This window comes from Saccopteryx bilineata, chromosome 2, assembly GCF_036850765.1.
Source record: "Saccopteryx bilineata isolate mSacBil1 chromosome 2, mSacBil1_pri_phased_curated, whole genome shotgun sequence".
Taxonomy (NCBI): Eukaryota; Metazoa; Chordata; class Mammalia; order Chiroptera; family Emballonuridae; genus Saccopteryx; species Saccopteryx bilineata.
The window spans coordinates 148,354,409-148,378,113 of record NC_089491.1 but is presented as its reverse complement, the minus strand read 5'-3'; the positions used below and the strand labels follow the sequence as shown (position 1 = coordinate 148,378,113).

The 23,705-nt window shown below is 37.2% G+C and overlaps 1 protein-coding gene and 1 non-coding gene across 6 annotated transcripts in view; both read right to left on the bottom strand.

Annotated features, from left to right (window-relative positions):
• TMEM117 (transmembrane protein 117) overlaps nt 1-23,705 on the bottom strand; it is a 535,376-nt gene that overhangs the window by 68,675 nt on the left and 442,996 nt on the right. The window lies entirely within an intron of this gene.
• TRNAT-AGU (transfer RNA threonine (anticodon AGU)) lies at nt 20,534-20,609 on the bottom strand. The gene has a single exon. It is a non-coding gene; the product is annotated as a tRNA-Thr (tRNA).

Genomic DNA, 23,705 nt, shown 5'->3' with positions numbered 1-23,705 from the left:
AAAAGTGCTCTAACTCGTTGGCATGCAGGCTGTATATAGATGAAACAAATATGAAACCCCAAGGAGTACTGAAATGGGCTTGAACTTAATGGTTATTAGTGATGGGCTAGCCCCAAAGATGACTTTAGGCTTATGAAACATTACTGTTATTAAAGCTGACAAGGATTCCAGAGGATCTAATATCTCATGTGACAATTTCTGATTAAGCATCCGGGGTACTTTATTTACATTACAGTGCCTTAGCTTCTGCAGAGATAAAAAAAATGCTTAGATGATCAAAGAGTTTAAATGGCACCAGTTATGTGATTCACTATCTGCTGGAATAAAAGAAAGAAAGAAAGAAAACTTTTAAAAAAGTGTCCCAGGCCAGTTAGCTCCGTTGGTTAGGGCATCATCCCGAAACACCAAGGCTGCAGGTTTGCTCCCCAGTCAGCACATACGAGAAGCAACCAATGAATACATAACTAAGTGGAACAACAAATGAATGCTTGTTTCTCTCTCTCCCTCTCTCATTCTCTGTCTAAAATAAATCAACAAAAAAATGTAATAGGAGAATTATTATACTTATTTAGAGGTCTTTCTTTGGCCCCCAAATCAAATGCTCAAGTGGTCACCTCTATACTGAAATTGACAAATTGATCAATGGTGTGATTACAAATGTTACTGTATATTGATTTCTGAGGAATCAAAGCATTTGTGGTTAGATTCCCAGACCAGCAGAACAATGTATTCAGCTATAAGCAGACTGAAAGTTTAGCTGAATACTGTGATATTTTTAAAAGTAGTATAAAACAAGACTATCACCTCAGAGTAATATAGAAAAATAGTAAGGCTTGCTACCGCTACCCAGAGGGAGGTGTCCTTCTGTGAGTGTGCATATTTGTGTAGTCAGTGTGTGGATGGTGGGGAGGTGGCAACATGTTCTCAACCACACACTTCACATCCTTAAGGATGGGTTTTAGATAAAATAAATAAATAAAAGAAATAAGTGTTTGAGAGGACATAAGAAATTGGAACTCTTATGTACTATTGGTGGGAATGTAAAACAGTACGGTTGCTATGGAAAATAATATGGTGATTCCTCAAAAATTTAAAATTAGAATTACTATATGATCCAGTATTCCACTTGACTATATATACAAATGAATTGACAGCCAAGCCTCGAACAGATATTTGTATCCCCATGATCACAGCAGCCCTATTCACAACAAGCAAGAGGGGGAAGCAACCTAGTATCCATTCATTGATGGATGAACCTTGAAGATATTATGCTAAGTGAAATAAGCCAGTTATAAAAGGTGTAATACCGTATAATTCTACTTACATGAAGCACATAAAGTATTCAAAATTAGAGACAATGTAGAATGGTGGTTGCCAGGGGCTGGGGGAAGGAGGGAATAAAGACTTATTTTTTAATGAGTATAGACTTTCTGTTTTTTAAGATACAAAAATTCTAGAAATATATGGAAGTGATGATTGTGTTTAAAGCAAAAACCTTATTCTAATTTTGTTAAAATGGTAAGGAAGACTCTACTCAGGTCTATTGTTAACAGTGTCAAGACCATCACAATAAGGAAGAGAGATCGGGCTCAATTCTGCACACAGTAGACAGCTGGTGATTTATAACCAAGGAGCAGAGTGGCAGGGGTGGGGGGTCAGCATTGGAAGATGGGACATTACTGAGAGGGCACATCAAAGATAGGAGGGTTATTACTAAATGAACTTAACAGGATTCTTGCTGAAGGCAGGCCAAAGTAATCAGATATAAAAGATGACTGTCAATGTAGTTCCTGGAAAGATACCAATGGAATAAATACAGTGGTCCCTTCTCTATCACGGCAGTTATGTTCCAGAACTCCCCTCCCTCCGTGATAGGCAAAAATCCATGACGTAGCATATATATTTATTTTATTATATATATATATATATTTAGGGTTATTTATATCACATATATTTTAAGGCTTTATAAACCCTCCCCACACTCTTATAAACCTTTCCCACACTGTTACTAACCTTTCCCACACTTTTATAAACACTTCCTATGCTTTTAAACACTTTCTACACTCTTTAACTTATGTAATTTTAACATAAAATTTTACATGGGTACTTACCAGTGAATACTAATGTTTCAATTAATATCTTTTATATTATTTAAATATTTTCAAATTTTTAGACTAGAAAATACTTATTTTACAACAAAAATAATTAAAATAATAAATATATAAAAATACTTATATACCTTAAAATCCCACAATATAGAAAATCCACAATACAAAATTGATATATACAATTTAATAATCCATGATACAGTGGAACCGTGAAAAGTAAACCATGATATGGCAAGGGATGACTGTATTTCACAGAACTGGAAAAAATATATAAAAAATGTAAATGAAAACACAAAAGATCCCTAATAGCCACATCAATCTTGAGAAAAGAGAACAAAGTTAGAGGAATCATGATACCTGATATAAGACTATTCAAGGCCATAGAAATCAAAACATCATAGTATTGGCATAAAAAACAGACAAAAAGGTCAATGGAACAGAATAGAGAGACTAGAAATAAGCTCATGCCTTTATGGTCAATTAATATTTGACAAAGGAGGCAAAAACTTAAAATGTGATAAAAACAGCCTATTCAACAGATGGTGTTGGGAAAACTGGACAGATACGTGCAAAGAAAAAATAAGAAACTAGACCACCTTTTTACATCATACACAAAAGTAAATTCAAAATGGATTAAAGATTTAAGTGTTAGGCTTGAAATCATAAAAATCCTAGAAGAAAATACAGACAGTAAAATCTTGGACATTTCTCATAGCAATATATTTTCTGATATTTATTACCTTAGGCAGGGGAAACAAACGAAAAATAAACAAATAGGTCTACATGAAACTAAAAGATTTTGCACAGCACAGAATGAAAAGGCAACCCACTTAATGAAAGAACATATTTTCCAGTGATGCATATATAATGAATATCCAAAATTTATAAGGAACTTATAAAACTCAACACAGAAAAAATCCAATTAAAAATTAGGCAAAGGACTTCAATAGACACTTCTCATAAGAGGACATAAAGATGGCCAATAGACCTATAAAAAGATGTTCAATGTTACTCAGCATCAGAGAAATGCATAATAAAACCACAATGAGATATCACCTCATACCTGTCAGAATGGCTATCATAAATTAACACCCAAACAAGTGTTGGTGAGGACATGGAGAAAGGGAACCCCCGTGCACTGTTGGTGAGAATGCAGACTGATACAGCCTTGTGGAAAGCAATATGGCATTACCTCAAAAAAATTAAAAATGAGGCCCTGGCCGGTTGGCTCAGCGGTAGAGCATTGGCCTGGTGTGCTGGGGACCCGGGTTCGATTTCCGGCCAGGGCACATAGGAGAAGCACCCATTTGCTTCTCCACCCCCCCTCCTTCCTCTCTGTCTCTCTCTTCCCCTCCCGCAGCCAAGGCTCCATTGGAGCAAAGATGGCCCAGGAGCTGGGGACGGCTCCTTGGCCTCTGCCCCAGGCCCTAGAGTGGCTCTGGTCACAGCAGAGCGATGCCCCGGATGGGCAGAGCATCGCCCCCTGGTGGGCAGAGCGTCGCCCCTGGTGGGCGTGCTGGGTGGATCCTGGTCGGGAGCATGCGGGAGTCTGTCTGACTGTCTCTCTCCATTTCCAGCTTCAGAAAAATACAAAAAAAAAAAAAATTAAAAATGAAACTTCTTTATGACTCCATGACTCCACTTCCGGGAATATATCTGGAGAAACCCAAAACACTCATTTGAAAGACTATATGCATTCCCATGGTCATTATAGCATTATTTACGAGAGCAAATATCCGGAAGCAGCCCAAGTACCCATCAGTAGAGGAGTAGATAAAAAACCTGTGGTACATTTACACGATGGAATACTACTCAACCTTTTGCAACAGCATGGATGGACCTGGAGAGTATTGTGCTAAGTGAAAAGCCAGTCAGAAAAAAATAAATACCCTATGACTTCCTTATATGTGAAATCTAGTTAAAAAATAAACTGACAAATAAAATAAAAACAGGGTCATAGTTACAAAGAACAGACTAACAGTTGTCAACGGGGAGTTTGGGGGGCTGGGTAAAAATCATGAGGGGATTAAATAAAAAAATAATATTTATAGACAAAGACAACAGTAAAGTGATTGATTACCAGAGGGAAAGTGGAGGGTGGGGAAGGTAAAAGAGGATAAAGGGAGGAGAAGTGGTGCTGGAAGGAGACTTCAGTGGGTAGTGAATACACAACACAACATACTGATTATTATAGAATTGTACATTTGAAATCTATATAATTTTATTAACCAATATCATCCCATATCCCAATAAGTTCAAAAAAATTTTTAAATAGCAAAGAAACATGAGTTATTTTCTTACACCCGTCAGAATGGCTTTTATCAAAAAGACAACAAATAAAAAGTGTTGGCAAGGATGTCAAGAAAAGAGAACCCTTGTGCATTATTGGTGGGGATGTAAATTGGTTTAGCTATTGTCAAAACCCATATGGAGGTTCCTCAAAAACTAAAAGAGAACTATCATACAATCCAGAGATTTCACTTTTGAGTATTTACCTGAAGACATTGAAAACACTAATTCAAAAAAATATATATGCAGCTCTTATGTTCATTGCAGCATTATTTACAACAGCCAAAACACTGAAGCAACCTAAGTATCCATCAATAGAAGAGAAGAATAACATTGGTATGCTGATAGAAATTGCACTGAATCTGTACATTTTTTGGGTAATATGGTCATTTTAACAATATTAAAATATGGAAGCAATCTAGATGTCCACTGATAGATAAACAGATAAGATGTGTGTTATATGTATACAATGCAATATTATCAGCTGTAAAAAAGATGAATAATATGATTTCACTTATGTATGGACTCTAAAATGCAAAACAAATGAACCAAAACAAAACAGAAACAGACTCATTGACATAGAAAACAAACAGATGTTCGCCAGAGGGAAGGGTATAAGGAGATGGATGAAATAGGCAAAGGGGATTAAGAGGTATAAACTTCCAGTTACAAAATAAATAAGTCATGGGGATGTATTGTAATGGAATGGAGTCATGGAATGTAGTCAGTAATATTATAAATTTTTATGGTGACAGATGGTTACTAGACTTGACACAATGATCTCCTCATAACATATTTAAATGTTGAATCACTATGTTGTACAACTAAAACTGATATAATATTGTATGTCAACCATGCTTCAATTAAAAAAAAGAGTAACTGAGACAAGATGTCACTGATGCATCAAGAGACTTTTATTTATATGTTCCATTTAACAATTATTCCTAGTTTTCTCTTTACCTCTTTACACCAGGCTTTTTAAGGTCTCTGAACTCTCTGGTAAATAAGCACATCATTCCACCACAGGAAGATTCCAGAATTCTCTGGAAACAAGTTGAAATGGTAGTAAGAATTTAAGGTAAATATTGGGAAAATCGGTCCGAATCCCAATCAAAAATATATTTTAGTTAAAAAATACAACATTGATAATAACATTTGCTTTGCTAGAATTTGCTGCTATGTCTGGTCTGTGACAACAGTTTTCCAGAAGTAGCTGAATAGATGAACTAACTAAAAGAGCTAATAGTTTGCTTGTGGAGATGTTTATTTACTGGCAGAATAAAATGCACTGGTTCTTAAAGCTTCAAATTCTAAACAGAATTGAGAGTGTTGGTAGTGCTGAAATTCTTGGTAACTTTTATCATCCGTGGCAAATAAAGTTAATTCAACCTCAGCACACATTTACAAAAACTTACTGCAACACACTGGCTAAACAGTGTTGATACTGAGATAAATATGATGGTTTGTACCTTCAAGGAGTTTATAGGCTGGTGGGCTCTGCACAGTTTTGGAACCTGCAAAGGAAATCAGCCTTAGCTAAAACAACTCTGATGTTCTATAGTAAAAGAATAAAAGGGTTATTAATCAACCATGAGAAAAAGCTCAGGTTTTTTTTATCAACTAGAGATAACATCAAACTGCATTTGGATGACAAGTCTACTATTTAGAAGTCATTTAATCAGCTCACTGCTCCACAGAGAGAAACACATTTGTAATCTGTCACAGAAATTTGGGTCTGGGTCTAGGCATCTAACTCACCACGTGTGATCTTGAGGAATGCATTTTCCTTAATGAGCATTCCATGACACTCACAGGCCAGCTCTAAAAGTGTGCAGATAGGGATATAAAGTATTGAGAGCTTCTGACCTTGGCAAATGTGGGATTTCTACAGACTCAAAACTCTTAAGCTCATAGCAAGCACACTGGCATCTGAAAATACTGACTCCAAATGCAATAAAAACACTTGAGTAATTTGCTGCTAAAAAAATTACAAGTTCTAATTTAAATTGCTGTGTAACAATAAGGAAAAAATTGTCTTCTTCCATGTAGTGGAAGAGAAAATTATCCATTAATGACCAAGATGAAATATAAATATAACAGATGCTAAAATACTTAACATATTCATTATCCCAAGACATTCAGTGATTAACTATGCACATTGTCTTTTGTTATGCAAAACATGCAGCCGCTTTATTGAACATTATAAGGATTTCTAAGCAAGTAAAAATGAGCGTGTCTTTCAGTTAGCAAGCTATATAACACCAATCAAATTTTCAACGGAAGCATAAACATCTTTCACTTAATCATCTTGGCAAAAACTATGCATTTGGTTCAGAACACAATGCTACTTCTCTACATAACTCAAGCAAGTTTAATTCTTTCCCTTTCATTTATCCTCTTAAATGTAAGTTTATGTCTGAATGCATTATAAATTCACTCAAATTTTAATAATTGCTGAAATGTGAATTATATAGTTGTGAGCTCTCCAATTTTATATTTCACTAAAGTTTCCCATTTAATTTTCATTAATTCTTTTTTGTTTTTTTGAGATGTCAAAGATCTTAGAAGAGAGGATATATATTTTATTCATCTTTGTGGCCTTAGTACTTAGCCTATAACTATTAACTACATATTAATAAAAAACATCAATGGGCTTTTCAAAGACTTATTTGCTGGATAAGGTCACACTGGTGACATTAAGGAGAGGATCATGAGAAAAATTGACTCCCAAAGACTCGGCCCTGAGCGGAGCTGAACATATGCCTCAGGCCAGAGGGAAGAAGGGTTTGGTTGACCAGATAGCTCATGAAACTGAGATTTGAGAAGGAGGAAAGATGCATGAATGTTGTGCAGATAAGTTTGTAAAATTTGTATTTTTTGAGTTTGCTCACTTTTATTGTTAGAAAATGGCACTGGGCAGCACCAGGTATATATGGTCTGTGAAATTGCAAATTACCCTTTTGCTTGGGAGAGGTAATTAGCAAAACATTGTTTTGCTAATGTTTGCTGGAGGAGAGGTTTTCACGCCAGGAAGTTTTGAAAAGAGCAGAGGAGAAGAAGAAGAGGAAAGAAGCCAGTTTTACAGAGGAGAGATGCTATGTTTTAAAGATGAGAGCAGAGAGATGCAGAGTGCTGAAGAAGCCAGATTGGCAGGGAAAGAGAGAAGCCATGTTGGTGGACAGGAGAAGGTGTGCGATGGGGAATCAGAGGTAAGGGGCTTTTGTGAGCTCTGCTGAGACTGGTGGGGCCTTTGATTATAGGAAAAATCAGAAGAGATTCTCCTGGTTGTGGAACCAGAGAATGCGTCCTTGGCTTTGGGAGCCCTGTGCGTGTTGCTTGTCAGCCAGTGCGAGTCTTGAATAAAGGAATGGCCTACAATTTTTTGGCTCCACTGTTTCTTTACTGTCTGCCCAAATCCAACCTGAACCTGCATGTGAATGGCCATGACGGTGGCAACTACTGCCCTACAATGAACCTGTTGAGTTTTTGAGAAACTTGAAGCCATTCAATTGGGCAGTACAATGGGTGAGTAGTATGAGCGTGGAAAGAGGTGAGGCTTCCACATGAGCGATCTCATGTCTGTAGTGTTCTCCTAAAGACCACAAAAACTGCAAAAGGGTCCCAAACAGAGAAGCAACAGAATCAGAGATGTTTTATAAAGAAAAATTCACAGTGGAAGATGGATTTATTGCCCTGAATTTCAACACACTGGTTTTCTTAAAGCCTTCTGGTGCAACAGAGAATAGCTACATTCTCTCTTTGGCAGTATAAGATAGCTAGCATGTCCCTCCCCAAACTATATGCTTCAAGGTAAACATCCCCATTTCTTCTGTTGTGGACAAGTCCTGCCGGGGGTGAGGACGACGAAGACGGAAAGACCCGACTCTGGGGACCAGGTTCAGTGATGCAGATCCACTTTATTCAGGAAGTAAGCTAGCTTATATACACAGTTTCAGCCTATAGGGTGTTACTCAAAGCCAATGGCTGAAAAGATCAGGGAGCTGTGTGGTTGGCACTAAGTTACTTACTTATAGCGGGTGAGCTTCCTTCCTGGGTATGCCCAGGAGGCTTCTGGGAGCTGGAGTATTCTCACAGCATTGCATCAGCCACAGCTGCTAGGAATGTGCTCTGCGCTCCACCCATATTCCATTATTCCTTTGTCATTTTTACTGGGTGTCTCAACATCTTGGTTGTTGGCCTTTGGACATACTCTCAGGTTTATCTGTGTATCTTGAAACACAGTACTCACAGCTTAACATACAGTGTGTCCGTAAAGTCATGGTGCACTTTTGACTGGTAACAGGAAAGCAACAAAAGACGACAGAAATGTGAAATCTGCACCAAATAAAAGGAAAACCCTCCCAGTTTCTGTAGGATGATGTGGCAGCATGTGCGCATGCGCAGATGATGATGTAACACTGTGTATACAGCGGAGCAGCCCATGGCCATGCCAGTCAAGATGTGGATGGTACAGAGGAAAATTCAGTGTGTTCTGTGGCTTGCTAAATTTGAATCCATGACCAAAGTGCAATGTGAATATGGGCACGTTTATAATGAAGCGCCACCACATAGGAATAACATTACTCAGGGGGATAAGCAGTTGAAGGAAACCAGCAGTTTGGTGGAGAAACCCCATTCTTTTAGGCCATCAGTCAGTGATGAGTCTGTAGAGGCTATACGGGATAGCTACCTAAGGAGCCCTAAAAAATCTGTGCATGAGCCCATATCGAACTGCACTGAATAGGTATGAAACTGGGAGAGTTTTCCTTTTATTTGATGCAGATTTCACATTTCTTTCATCTTTTGTTGCTTTCCTGTGACCAGTCAAAAGTGCACCATGACTTTGCGGACACACTGTATAAGGCAGTACTCACAAAGGAAATGACTGACGGATTTCAACAGACCTAAAGTGAAAACAACTACAAGTCGAGCAAACCCTACCATAAACCGAAATGTGATTCTCAGATTACCTGCATCATATTCACTTTTGGCCTTCGAAGATTCAGATTCCAGAATTCTAGCTTGACATTTTATATCAAATTTTCAGTGGGAAGTTTTTAGAAATTTACATTAAATATGCACATCCATCCCACCCTGTATGATACACACATACATACCAGGTGATTTAGGGTGGGGGCAGACTTAAGCTTCAAAACAGCTGTTGTAAACAATCTTAATAAAATAATAAAACTCAAAATAATATTTATAACATACGTAACAGAAAAACAGATCATGAGTTTAATATGCAGAGAGCTATTACAAGCCAAGGAGGCAAATAGTAAGCACCTTGATGAAAAATTGAGCAAAGGATATAAAAAGAAAAAATTCAAACAGCCACTACACTTAAGAAAAAAATGCTCACCTTCACTACATGTCCACCATCCCTTATACTCAATTTTGAATAAGAAAAAGCTCTGAAAATAAGATTTTCAAGCTTCACACAGCAGCAAGGCTAATCTGACTTCAGCTCTTTTCGTGGCAAAACCTGACGAGAAGGGGGGACGCTTAGTGTGGACATTCACTTGTTTCCTGGCTGAAGGATGAGGTGTTTGCTTATTTATGGTTTGCTATGCTACCCCAAGGCCCCTGAGGTGGCGCTATAATGTACTGTTTTGTATTATCTTGCTAAAAGTCAGAAAGAAACCCAAAATTTCAGAGTTATTGAACTAGTTATCACAGACATGCATAATTAAAAAATATATATCAAAATGAAATATTCATTTTTTGGCCAATCAAACTGCAAACTAGCAATACAAATCCAATATTCTTTGTTGGTGAGGGAAATGGTCACCTTCCTATACTTATTGTGGAATGATATATAAAACACCCTCTGGAGGGAAATTTGCCTAAGCATATTAGACTCATTATAGTATGCAACCATTTTAACTTAACAAAGCAACTTCTGGGAATTTCTCTCAAGAAAATAATTATTGTATCATGTTCATTGCAGCACCACAAATAGTAATAAAATGAACACAAATGTTTAACAATAGGGAATTTGTTAATACCATCTCAGATGAGATTATAATACATTCATTAAAATGATCTTGTGAAAGAAAATTTCATGATGTGGAAAATTTTAATAATATATTATGAAGTGAAAAAACAGGTTACAAAACAATAATAATGTAGATGATGATTCTGTTTTGGAAAAATACATATACAATTATGTGTATAAATTAAAGTATACAAATAATAATGGATTTACCTGGATGATTGCATTATAAATAATTTTATTTCTTCTCTGTTCTGCGCTTACAATTTTTTTTTGCAATGAACTTGTAATGCTTTTGCAATTTAAAAAGCAATACATTTTTAATGTACTACTCCACACTCTACATAATTCTGCTGAAATGTTCTGACTATGATGAAGTAATATTGTGCTATTACTTCTCTTATCCTGGACACTTCTACTAATCCAGTCCAGGTTGACTTCGTAAAAGATGAATAAACAATGTATTTTAATTTGACATAATGCAAACAAGCTTTCATATAAGGCATAACCACGATAATGATAATAACAGTAACAACATTAAGATATCACAGGAAAAGAAATATAATGAAATTAAAGGCAACCAGAAGCCATACTGCTGACAACTCTCCAAGGAGATCCGTCCTATGTCTCACCTCCTTTTCCTTCTATAATTACAAGATGGCAGACGGATGTAAAGCCTCTCTGATTTTAAAAATGGGCAGGATGGGGGTTTCAACTTCAAAATGAAAGTTTAAGATAATATATTTATTCTCATTTTCTCTCTAAATACCACTGAAATTGTTGATGTAATATAAAAATGGGTAGGGAAAGATGTATGACAGAGCATAGAACAACAGAGAACACCACAAAAAGCTCCCATAGACTGAAATGATTCCAGAGCACAGCAGAGACAGAGGCTTTCAATCCATTCATAACACTGACATAACACGATACAAGTTAGTAGGAAAAGAAGGATACACACATCTCACTGATAAATATACATACAAAACCAAATTGAGTGCATATTGAACAACGACGCACTACCACAAAGTAGGACACACTCTAGTGATGCCAGGATGGGTCAAGGTAAGAAACCCATTCTCATAGTTTATTACATTAATAAAGTAGAAAACTAACAAAATCACGTGATTATCTCTAGTGATGTTAAAAAGTTGCTTTATTTTATAAAAATTCACCACAAATTCCAGATAAAGACCTAGAAAGCATTTCTTTTAATATGTTAGATACCAACAACAAAAAGGACACTCAATGGTCAAATGAGTAAGGAAAAAACCCTAAAATTTCAGTAATAAAATAGGATCAACCCATGAGCTGGTCATCCATGAAGTGATTTTAATATTCATCTAGCCTCCAGCAGAAGAAAATAAACTCAATCTCACTATAACTTTGGACCACTAAAAGTTTTAAAAGATCAATACTACCTTATATCAGCAAAGATCTGGAGAAACTCAGGTGTATTGGTTTCCTATTGCTTCTGTAACAAATTAGTAATAACTTTGTGCCTTAAAACAACACAAATTTATTATCTTACAGCTCTGGAGGTCAAAATTTCAGAGTCTCAAGGAGCAAAATCAAGGTGCTGGCAGGGCTGCCTTCCTTCTGGAAGCTCTAGGAGAGGAATTCGTTACTTTACCCTTTTCTGAGTATAGATGCCATCAGAACTGTGTGGCTTGTTGGCCTCCTCCTCTAGCTTCAAAGCCAGGAGTGTCAGGCCAAGTCTTTCTCATGCTGCCATCTCTCTGGGTTTCTCCCATCTCCCTGTTCCTCTTTTAAAGACCCTGGTAATGACCTTGAGCTTTCCTGGGTAATCGGTATACTCTCCCTATTTTAAGGTCAACTGATTAGCAACCTTAATTCCAGTGAAACTTTTATTTCCCTGTGCCATATAACTTAACATATTTGCAGGTTCTAGGGACAGATTTCAAAAGAAGTGTTGAAAATATTTACACTGACCCTCCTTCCTCAAGTTCCATGATGACCTATTCATTACAGCCTCATTAGCAAATTCAAATCTATTCAGAGATGAGAATAACTTTCTAAGATGTTCAAAAACAAATCAGACTTATTTTTACTGACAGGTCAGGGACTTGGAAAACCATTTAAGTAGTGAGATGAATTTGCACAGAAATTGTGGGGGTGACAAAACATTGTAGATCTATGGAATAAATAATTTTTTAAAAAGATGTTCCATTATTCTTTTAAATATTTGTCTCATTGGGCCAATCTCAGAAAATAACAGACAACCTTAGAGATTAAACAGAAAATGTTCTGGAGCGACTAACTACACAAATGCAGATAGAACTAACACCTGGAACACGCTGAAGGTGATAAGTTTAGTGTCTTCTCCATATCAAGGTTTGTCTGATATAAGCTATCAAAGCATTTTATATAATAATCAAATTATGCCCTTGTATTGCTCATCCCCATGGTCATATAGCTAGAGATATTTTCTTCAGTTATAAAAATCTCATTTTATGAGAATCCCTCTTTCAAAAGTCCTCTCACTTATATTGTTAAAACCACATTTTCTTCCTCTCCTCAGCAAAATAAACCATAACTTTTTATTGCTTTATTATAGAAATTATAATAAATATATATTAAAAGTTACCCCTGCCATGAAGTTTGAACCCTTGAGTGGTTGGTTCTATATGAACATACGCAACACAAAAAAAGTGTATTTTTTAACATTAAGTAGTTTGTAGCTGAAAGCAGATTATTATTTTTATAATTAATAAAACATAGGTTCTCTATGACTGAATTTAAGATTATGAGCCATTACAGGGTTAACTCATTTGGTGCAGTTTTCTCACCCATAGAAAACAAAATGTTTACTCCTAATGTAAAAGTCAGCTGCTGTAGTCCTCCAGCATTTCATTCACAAGAAAGTTCCTCAAGGGGGTGTCACCACGGCTCTCTTAGCAACAGGACAGGTAAGCCAAGGCTCAGCTGTAATATTCTCCCCTCTCTTCCTTCTTCCAGGGATTAGGAAAAATACAACAGGGTCTGCCATGCTCAGACTCTTTTTCTGATGACTTTGCAATTAATTTTCTTAGCCTTTTTCATAGTATGAGGAGGAGCAATCCTACCAAATTTTACTACTCTTCAAGCCTCTTATGTAGCTGTTTATAATGGGTATGTTAACGACACTCATTCAGGACACCAGTTTCAACTAGAACAGTTTAGTTGAGCAAAAACTGGGCTCAGAGAAATATAGTATGGTAAAGTCAGAACAAAGACTTCTTTGAGTAGAAATGGTTGTGCTTTGCAAAATATGAAGAAATTGAATTATATGATAAATATTTCTCAAATCTATACCAAATTCAATGCATAAATTGTCTAATGTCAACAGGACCTTAAATAAGCCGTGTAAAAACAAACTTTTCAATTTCTGATCAATACAAATATGATTCTCATATTAAAAATTTTATAAGTAGCTCAAATACATTGAGCCCATAATCTAAAAAAATAACAAAACTGCTTCCATTTGGAATAAAACATGATTATTGAGTCCCAGAGACATGTCAAGTACTGGTCTAGATGCAGGTCTAAGTATAACCAATATCTGTTGAATATTTTCTGTGTTGGACCTGAACTATATTCCATGTAATTCTCACAACTTCTCAATGAAATAATTTACATGGAAACAAACAAATGCAATGCAACAGGTAAATAAGTATAATTAAAAATTAAAAAAACTGCCATGGACAAAGAAAGAAGCATTTAAGTTTATCTGAGAGAGGCAGACGAGGCTTCACAGAGAGGAGACCATTTATGTTGAGAGTTAAAAGATGGTTGAGGGTTAAATGAGCCAAGCATTCCCATTGAGGAGAGGCCCTTATATTGCATGTGTGAGGGACTACACCATGAAAATGCACTATGACAGGTGATCAGCTGGTATTTCAGAATTGAGTATCAAACGGAGTTGGGGGTGCGGGAAGGGGAAGGAGGGTGATAGAAAGAAGTCAGCAGCTAGGCCTGAGCTAGTAGGGCATGCAAAGGAAATTATGCATGCAAAAAAAAAATGGCACGCAAGATAAAAATCAGAGAAATTTTAAGGATGAGATTTTGTTGTTGTTAAAAAGATTACTTTGGAGAAATGGTATAAGACTAAAAGAAGATAAAGAGGTTGTAAGGGTCTAAAGAAGGACCAGATTGAAGAGCTATTTAGCAAGAATGTATAAGCTTGATGACTGGCCTGAAGGTAAGTGAGAAGGAGAAATCTTGGATATTTCTCAGGTTTTTGGCTCGAATGACCGAATGGATAACAGTCTGAGGGATTCATGATAGGTTGGTGGTTTTGGACACGATGAACCAGAAATGCCTAAGGAACACCTAGGTGCATGTGGCCAGCTGGCCGTTAGACATTCAGGTCTGAAATCCAGCAGAGACATGTGAACTTGAGAAAGACCAGCCTTTAAGGAAGACTGGAAGCCATGGCAGAGCTTGAAACTGCCTCAGAAAAAACAGCTGAGAGGAAAAGTTAAAAGAAGCCAGGGCAGAACCTCGGGGGACACCAATGTTTAGGAGTAGTTAGAGGAAGTGGAGTTGACAAACTGGACTAAAAAGAGACGTATAGTTTGACTTTGAGTCAATAAAGAGAAAGTTTCATCGAAATAAAAAGAGAAAACCACTTCAAAAGCTGAATTAAGAGGCAGTCATAAGGTAGAGTGAATGTATCCACCAGACCTTATTTATTCATTCATGATTATAAAGAAGGACCTACTCATTTACATACTCCCAAAATCAGAATATACTTTGGCCTCCATGACCTTGTCTTTTCCCTGACTCTTGCCCAGAAGCTCATCTTGAATTGAAAGAGGAGGTTGTGGGGAGGGAAAAATCATGCCGGAAAGACTGAAGAATTTTATTTTTAACTGAAATGTTCTTGGGAAGTTGGATGTAGGCTGTAACACTGTATATGATAGAGAAAAGTTTTCAGAAAATCCTCTCTTTCTTTCAAGTTCTATTAGCTGTGGCAGCTGTCACCTCTATGCCTTCTCTATTTTTTCCCCATAATAATTCCTTCCAACCTTCTGGCTCCTACTGTCCTACTGCATAGGCAAGAATCCCCCTCTGGGTCTCCATTTTCTCCATTTTCACATCTGTACCTCAGACCCTATTCATTAAATCAAAGGGTATTTCTTGGCACTCCCTTTAAAAAGCCTAGAGAAGGCTGAAAAAAATTATACATATAAACACTTAATTTTTCACCAGGGACATATTTTTTTTGTATATAAAGTTAGTTTCTAATAAAACTAAAAAAATATATACCTCTTTGGTTTCATGTTATTCATACACTTTAGATCTTACTCAACTCATCAAATAAATGTACTCAGCTATTGCAATCTAACAAAGATGAAATAAATGGCAAGCATCTCAGACATAAATACATTTTTCAGCAAAGGAATATTTATAAACTCTATTTTCATAAAAAATTAGCAGAAAATGTGCCAAGTACATATTTGGTTTTAATTGTCCAGCTTTCACCATAGGAGCCATAGGAATGATGTAGTTTTACAGGACAAATGCAAAATTCTGAACAATTCCCCAAACTTCATCAAATGCAATAAATTCCAAGTAGCATCTGGCAACTTAGAATTTTCTTGGGGTTCTTTTATGTAAAGCAATCTGAACCAAAGTAACAACAAACATTTACTTATCACCAGTATATTAATTTAGAGCAGTGAGTTTCAGAGCAATAACATTTAGGCTAAAAAAAACCTCAAATTCACAGAACAAATTCCTAGTGATCCTGATCCTACTAGATAAAAGGAAGAACCCAAGACTCTGTCGTTTGACCAGCATAAAGTTGACTAATATGGTGACCATCGTCACAAGAACCATCTGCAGTGTCTACTAATTCCCAGGCACCACTGCAAGCTAACTGCACTAGAAACTTCTGGCAATCTTCCCAGAGAATTCACATTCCTCTTCTAAGAGTGTTGGTGACCCCTATGATCAGCTTATGGCTATAATACATTGTTACTCAGACTCTAACTTCTTCATGTATCATCACATTAATATAGTTTGCCTTAATTAAAATCAAAAGAGCCCTGGAATGATTAATTGCAATTCAAAGCATACCTCTGAATTAATTTATTTTCTTCTATCCAGATTATATTATTTGGTATGCAAAAAATATCACATTTCAAGTATCTTTTTAATTTGACAATCATAAAAATCCTATAACGTGGGTCAGGAAAAGATTGTTATTTTACAGATGAGAAAATGGATTCTTAGAAATGAAATGACTTAACGAAGGTCACCCTGCACTAAGAAAGGTGAAGGGGTTAAGCAAAGGAATAAGAAAAACCTAATGGACACAGACAACAGCGTGTTGGTTGCCAGAGGAAACCATGCGTGGGGAGAGGGAGCAGAGGGTACGGGTGGGGGGGATGTAAACAGAGATGGAAGGACACTTCACTTGGGGTGGTGAACACACAGTGCTATGTACAGATGATGTGTGATAGAATTGTACACCCGAAACCTGTATAATATTATTAAACAATGTTACCCCAATAAACTCAGTTAAAAAAATACAGTTGGTTCTAGTCTATTGTAGGAGTGTTCCCCTTATTACTAAGCTTCCTGCTACCTATAAAATGCTTTCCTGTGGTTCTGTGTATGTCGTTTCTTTTGATATGCAAAACAATTGTAAAAGGTATGGAAAAGTATGGGCTTTAGAGTAAGAAAGGCTGTTGTTTTATCACTTGCAAAATTATAGCTAATAATACTATCAATCTTGTGGGGGGGTGGGTAAGGAGATAAATAAGATAAAGTGTGTCTAAGCATCTAGGACAATGGCCAATATACAGTGAATGCTAGCTTTTTATTTTTTTATTTCTGCCTCCTTCCCTCCCTCTCTTGCTCTGTCCCTGTTTTCTTTTTAGTCCACTTGTGTTTCCACTGCCCTTTTTAGTAGCTTGTTTCTCATTTACACTATAAATGGTCTCATTTGGTACTGGTCCTAGACTAAGTAGATTAGACTTTGAGCCACCGTTGCACAACATTCTCCAAGGCTCCAGTATAGCCAGTAGCCACGGCCACCATCACAGCCGCCTGGCCCATGCAGGTTCACATTTGATTCAGACAGTCAGTAATGAAACAACAGAGCCAAGAACTGGTGGGCCATTAGCTTTAATCCTAGCTTGCACCTGGCAGGCAAGTAAAAACACACACTAGGCTCCAAAACCCACTCATTCAGTGCTCACAAAGCTACTGACTTATCTGAGTTTCCCAGAATCAAAGGTTTCTAGCTCACCAGCCTTATTCACCTCTTGTTCCCCATCTCCTTCTCTCTGCACAGACTCTGCACAAACTGGCTTCTCCCTCAGCACTCAGCCATCTTGACTGCTTCTCCTCTCCTCCATATGGCCTTTCTCTGCTCTCCTCCCTGCTCTCTGCTCTCCTCCTAGAATGAAATCATTCTTCTCCTCTAATGCTAATCTCAGGAACCGAGAGAGCAAGCTCCCGGTCTGCCCCCCATTTAATAGTGTAGAAATCCAAACCTTTAATCCAATATACAAACAAGGAAGTCTCTGATACAAAGTCATTTATCTGAGGTATAATGGGATTCCTCCTGAGAGTGCACCACCCCACATCATGCAACAGTCAAGGGTGTGCAAAAAAGCTTAGTTTTACAACTAAGCCTTAGGCTATAATGACCTGGCCTGCTTACAGCCTGTCCCCCACACACAATGCAAACTATAAGCGAGCAAACATATATGTCATATTTAAAAACTTATTTGACCAACAGCTCCTCTTATGTGACCAACTGCAGAGTAAATGGACTTCTGACTTAGAGACTACCTGCTGGGAGAGTGGGTTGAGATTTAGAAGACCCAGGTTCTAGACTGGGCCCAGCACTGATTAACTTCATGAGCTCAGGCTTTGGCTATAAATATCAGGATATGATCATATGGTCCTAAATGTTCCTCCTGCTCTAAAATTCTAAGATTCTAAGAAATTATTAAAGTTGTCTGTCTAAAAATGGTTGTTTTTCATTTTTTTTATTTTAGGCATAAATTAAAATGAATGTTCTGAGTTACTGGGGGTTATTGTACTGGCTTCAACAATTTCTCATTTTCTACAGCATTTCTTTTTTAACTTGTTCCTTAGCTTTATCAATGTATCTTTAAAAATTAATAGAAGAACCCACAGAAATAGCTCATATCCTTCATACTCCATTAGGAATAGCTACAAAGTATTGGTCCTTCTGTGCTGGGGAGAGAATATTTGAAATGAATGTCTGTTAGTAGGGTTTACATTTAGCATCTCTATGACATTCTGACCTGAATTACAACCATATTCTGAATTTAAAACCTACCTATGAGGTGCTGGCACCTCAGGAAATGAGTGAATGTGTCAGTCTTCAACATTGTAGTTCTTTTTCATTTGTTTGTTTTTGTTGTTTTATCTTGTATAAGTGTTGCAATGAAAAGTGGCAGCTGCTTCACATAACTTCCAGGGCCAACTGTTAAACACACATACCCAGGGGTGAGGGCTAATGGGGGGCACATTGTGTTGAGGTGATGATCAAGCACTAATGATTTCATTGCACCGAGAAACAACCATGCATCTATTGGAAAAATAAAATTTGAAGAAGTTATATCTTGCTGCCTCATATGGCTTTGAAAAATTATTGCTTATATGTAATAGTATAGGATTTATATTTTCCCAGTTTTTAAATCATGTTCTAGCTCCATATTAAAAAAAAATACCTTAGAGATTGGAGCATTTCAATCGGGATAAAGCTTAAATGTCTCTATTTTCCACTTGCTTACCCAAATCTTATAATTCCTTCAAGCTACATTCTTTCCACATTATCCATAAAGACTTGAGTGATCTCTTTTCCTCACAATAATCCTCATAAAACTCACTGCCTGTTTCAAAATTGTGATCTATATCGTATGCTCACCAGACTATTAGTTTCATTTTCAAGTGTGTTTGTCACTTCAGTACTCATGATTGACTCCTGATTTTTCTTTTTTTTTTTCCTTTTTCTTTCTTTCTTTCTTTTTTTGCCTGTTAACTCCAATGCTCCAGCAAAGGTATTATCTTCTGCCAAAATTTTTCCGTCATCATGTGTCACCTGCCAAGACATAGTCTCTGGCAACTCCTGCAGAATGCTCAGGTGGCTGGACTTCCCCACGCTGTATGGATATGACTTACCATGGTAAGTCTGTCTACTATTTGGAGGCTAGTCACTGGGCTACAAATACATACATATATTGAGGTTCATTTTAGGATTCTCTTTGAATAGTCTCTCTTTCCACTGGACCAGCACTGATGTCAGATATTAAAAATGGTGACAGTAAATAAAGTGGTGATTCAACCTCTTAGACATTAATAGTTAAAATGGGTAATACTTAAACTATAAGCCTTTTTGCCATATAACCACTTGGGACCTATCACAGAAGTTACCATATGTTTTCAAACAGGAGTTTAAACCTTGAGTAAGAAAAATGAAGATGTAAAGCAATTGTGAAAAGGCGTTTAAAATACTTTAAGGAAGGTTATTCCCGAAGTTGGGGAATATGTTAAAACATTACACAGACATTTAAACAATCCTTTGTTTTGAAGTAGCCTGTAAACAAAATCAATTGGGATAACTCATTTTGAAAATACATGCCAACTTGTCTAAACAGAATGGCTGTTTAATTAAAATAGGTTCATGCTTGTTGTTCTGCCCTGTGTTCCAAACTGACTGATTTTACTTTCTATAGCTATGCCCTCAGGAAAAGGGCCCTACTCAAGAGAGGTCAATGGATTTTAAAATCAAGTCTACCAAGAGTCATAAGTCTGGTTTTTTTGTTGTTGTTTTTTTTTTTTTTTTCATTTTTCTGAAGCTGGAAACAGGGAGAGACAGTCAGACAGACTCCCGCATGCACCCAACCGGGATCCACCCGGCACGCCCACCAGGGGCGAAGCTCTGCCCACCAGGGGGCGATGCTCTGCCCATCCTGGGGGTCGCCATGTTGCGACCAGAGCCACTCTAGCGCCTGAGGCAGAGGCCACAGAGCCATCCCCAGCGCCCGGGCCATCTTTGCTCCAATGGAGCCTTGGCTGCGGGAGGGGAAGAGAGAGACAGAGAGGAAAGCATGGCGGAGGGGTGGAGAAGCAAATGGGCGCTTCTCCTGTGTGCCCTGGCCGGGAATCGAACCCGGGTCTTCCGCACACTAGGCCGACGCTCTACCGCTGAGCCAACCGGCCAGGGCATAAGTCTGTTTTTTAAAGTAGCCTACTTCTGAGAATCATGCACAAACCAGAAAACAAACATGTTTTAGATGTTTACACAGTGAATGTTTGTAGAATGTAATTTTCATAATTATTTTTTCAGTGCGTTAAGAATTACTTTTCAGGAAATATCACTTATTTTTAAGTGCTTTTCAACTAGATCAAGAGTCCTTTTTAATGCTTAATGTAGCAATGTATTCATATTTTTATTTGGATATTTAAAATCTGTACTATTATAATTCAATGGAAATGACCTAGTCTAATATTATTGATAGTTCACTCTCCTTATGTTGGTAAATATTTCACATCTTGAAAAATCTCATGTTCTTTTTCTGAAATAATGTTATGTTCATTTCCTTTGTTCTTTCATTCGGCAAATATTTACGGTAAAACTGTGTTACGCTGAAATTGAGCTAGTTTTGAGAATGAACAAATTGAAAAAACACATTTCCTCTCTTTGAGGAACTCATATGTTATAGGAGGTAGGTAGGTACAAGGGTACTAGGGAGGTACCTAGATAAATTATAAGAAGTGCTGAGAAAACATATCAACAGTGTAAGAATTCACCAAAATATGATCCTTGGTTCTTTTCTTTAAAAGCCTCTCTTTTGCAAGTGTTCTCTTATCACCTTGAAATCCATAAAGCTAAGATATTACATATATAATGTATTTTTATGTTATGTATTTGTTTATATCTATAAATCTAAGACACACACACACAGCCTGATGAGAGAAGCCTTCAAGAGAAGAGGCTGTTAAAGAGAAGAAAGGTTAGCGTGCATATGTGGGAGAAAGAGAGAAAGAGAGAGGGAGAGAGAGAGAGAGAGAGATGATACAGCTATAGATGTATCTTACAAAACCTTTCCTCCTGGGTACTTTGTTCAGCAGAAGCTATCTTGACGCTAGACTCCATGGAAGTTGTACAACTCAATAGTTTAAAGTTTTCTCTACACCAGGGGTCCCCAAACTATGGCCCACGGGCCACATGCGGCCCTCTGAGGCCATTTATCCGGCCCCCGCCACACTTCCAGAAGGGGTATCTCTTTCATTGGTGGTCAATGAGAGACGCAAAGCATGACATCGCTCACATACAGTACTACTTCCAGTGACGTGGGATGCACGCCTCACGGCTCCGGAAGCACGTCACATCACTTGTTACATCTAGCAGTGACAAATATGGAACTGGACATTGACCATCTCATTAGCCAAAAGCAGGCCCGTAGTTCCCATTGAAATACTGGTGAGTTTATTGATTTAAATTTACTTGTTCTTTACTTTAAATATTGTATTTGTTCCCGTTTTGTTTTTTTACTTTAAAATAAGATATGTGCAGTGTGCATAGGGATTTGTTCATAGTTTTTTTTATAGTCTGGCCCTCCAATGGTCTGAGGGACAGTGAACTGGCCCCCTGTGTAAAAAGTTTGGGGACCCCTGCTCTACACCAATCCCCTAGAATTTAGTTATATAGAGCATTTATGAAAAGCAAAGAATGAGAGGCAAAGAGTAGATGAAAAGTTAACAACAGACATAACTTCATCACTCTCTACAGTAATCAGCACTGCCTAACCCTGCCCCCCCCATCCACACACGGGAGCGGAGCGGAGCTCTGGCTCCTCACATCACCCCCACCCACAGCCGTCTTTCTGGGTCCTCACTTCTCCTCTCTTCTTTCCTCTTCCTCTCTCTCCCTCTTTCACTCTCCCTTGCTTACTGTATAGTAAAAGGGCACAGAACATTCTTTACCTTATGAAGAGAAATTTCCTCTCTTCTAAAGCCTTCATACCAGCAACTAGGTCGCTGGGGGAGAGGAATTTAAAATGTGACAAAAGTAGAAATGTTTACTTTCCACTTGAATAATTCTTCTAAATAAATAATTCTTTCTAAATTGTCTCTACTTTTCTACTCTCATTTCGTCTATTAAGTGATTAGTTCCTCTGTCCAACTACAAGCCCTCGTTCGTGGACCACGCCTTCGATCCCCTTTCCTCCACCCTCCGTCACCAGCACCTGAGGGATGGGCACTGTGAGTGAACTCGGAAATGTTCTCTGAACGTAATGGGACCACACTGACGATTATGATAGCATTCCCAGCTGAACAGATTTTTCTTGTTCATTGTTCTGCCTTTTCACATTCTAGCTGCCTGCCCTTCTCTGAAGCTTTCCCTACTGCTCAGTGGACTCTGATATTTCTCTCTCTCTCTCTCTCTATCTATCTACTAAGGCATTTTGGTTTCTTTGCTTACTCTACAACACATCATATTTTTAATTCATATACCTTAGATATATCTGTTCTTCAATCTAGCAGAAGAGATGAATGGGTGGGACATAACTGCAAATTAAATATTTAATGAATTGAAGAGGTAGAATAAAATCAAATGCCATAATTATAAATATTGAACAGAATCAGATAAAATTTCCTTAGAGAGAAGTGTTCTTTATAACCAATTTCTCATGCTCTGTAGAAATGGGTGATTGATAATAAGTTGTGTTATATTTTATTGGCATCTGTTTATGTCTTAGTTCTAGAGATTTGACTAGAACTACAGAAAAATGTGACATGAGTAGTTTTCACAATAAGTGTAGGAAAATCCTATAATAAATATTCATAAAAATAATTATACTTTCACTACAAGTATTCAGAATCAACTTACTAATTTTGTTAAAATTTTTACAGCATTAGTACCATGTTGTTATGGTTTTATTTTTTTACCAAACATTAAACTATCTTTTGATAGTATCAGCTAAATTCTCCTACCATTAGAAAAGGGTAGGGTCAATTGCTTTTAAACCACTTAAATAATTTTAACGAGGACAAACCTTTTAGTGAAAGTACTTGCTCATTTCCACTAATTTTGCTACTTTTCTATTTTTCTTTTTTCTGAAATATGTGAATATGGAATGGATTAGATGACACTTTAGTTAGTTATGGTCTTGTTAGGATATCTGTATTATATATTTTTAAATATCTTGAATATATATATGCCTTTAGGGGCTCTGTTTCTTTAAATCCACTCTCTTACCACATGTGTTAGTCCCTGGAATTTCAACATAATGCTCCCAGAGGGGGACAGAGTTTGC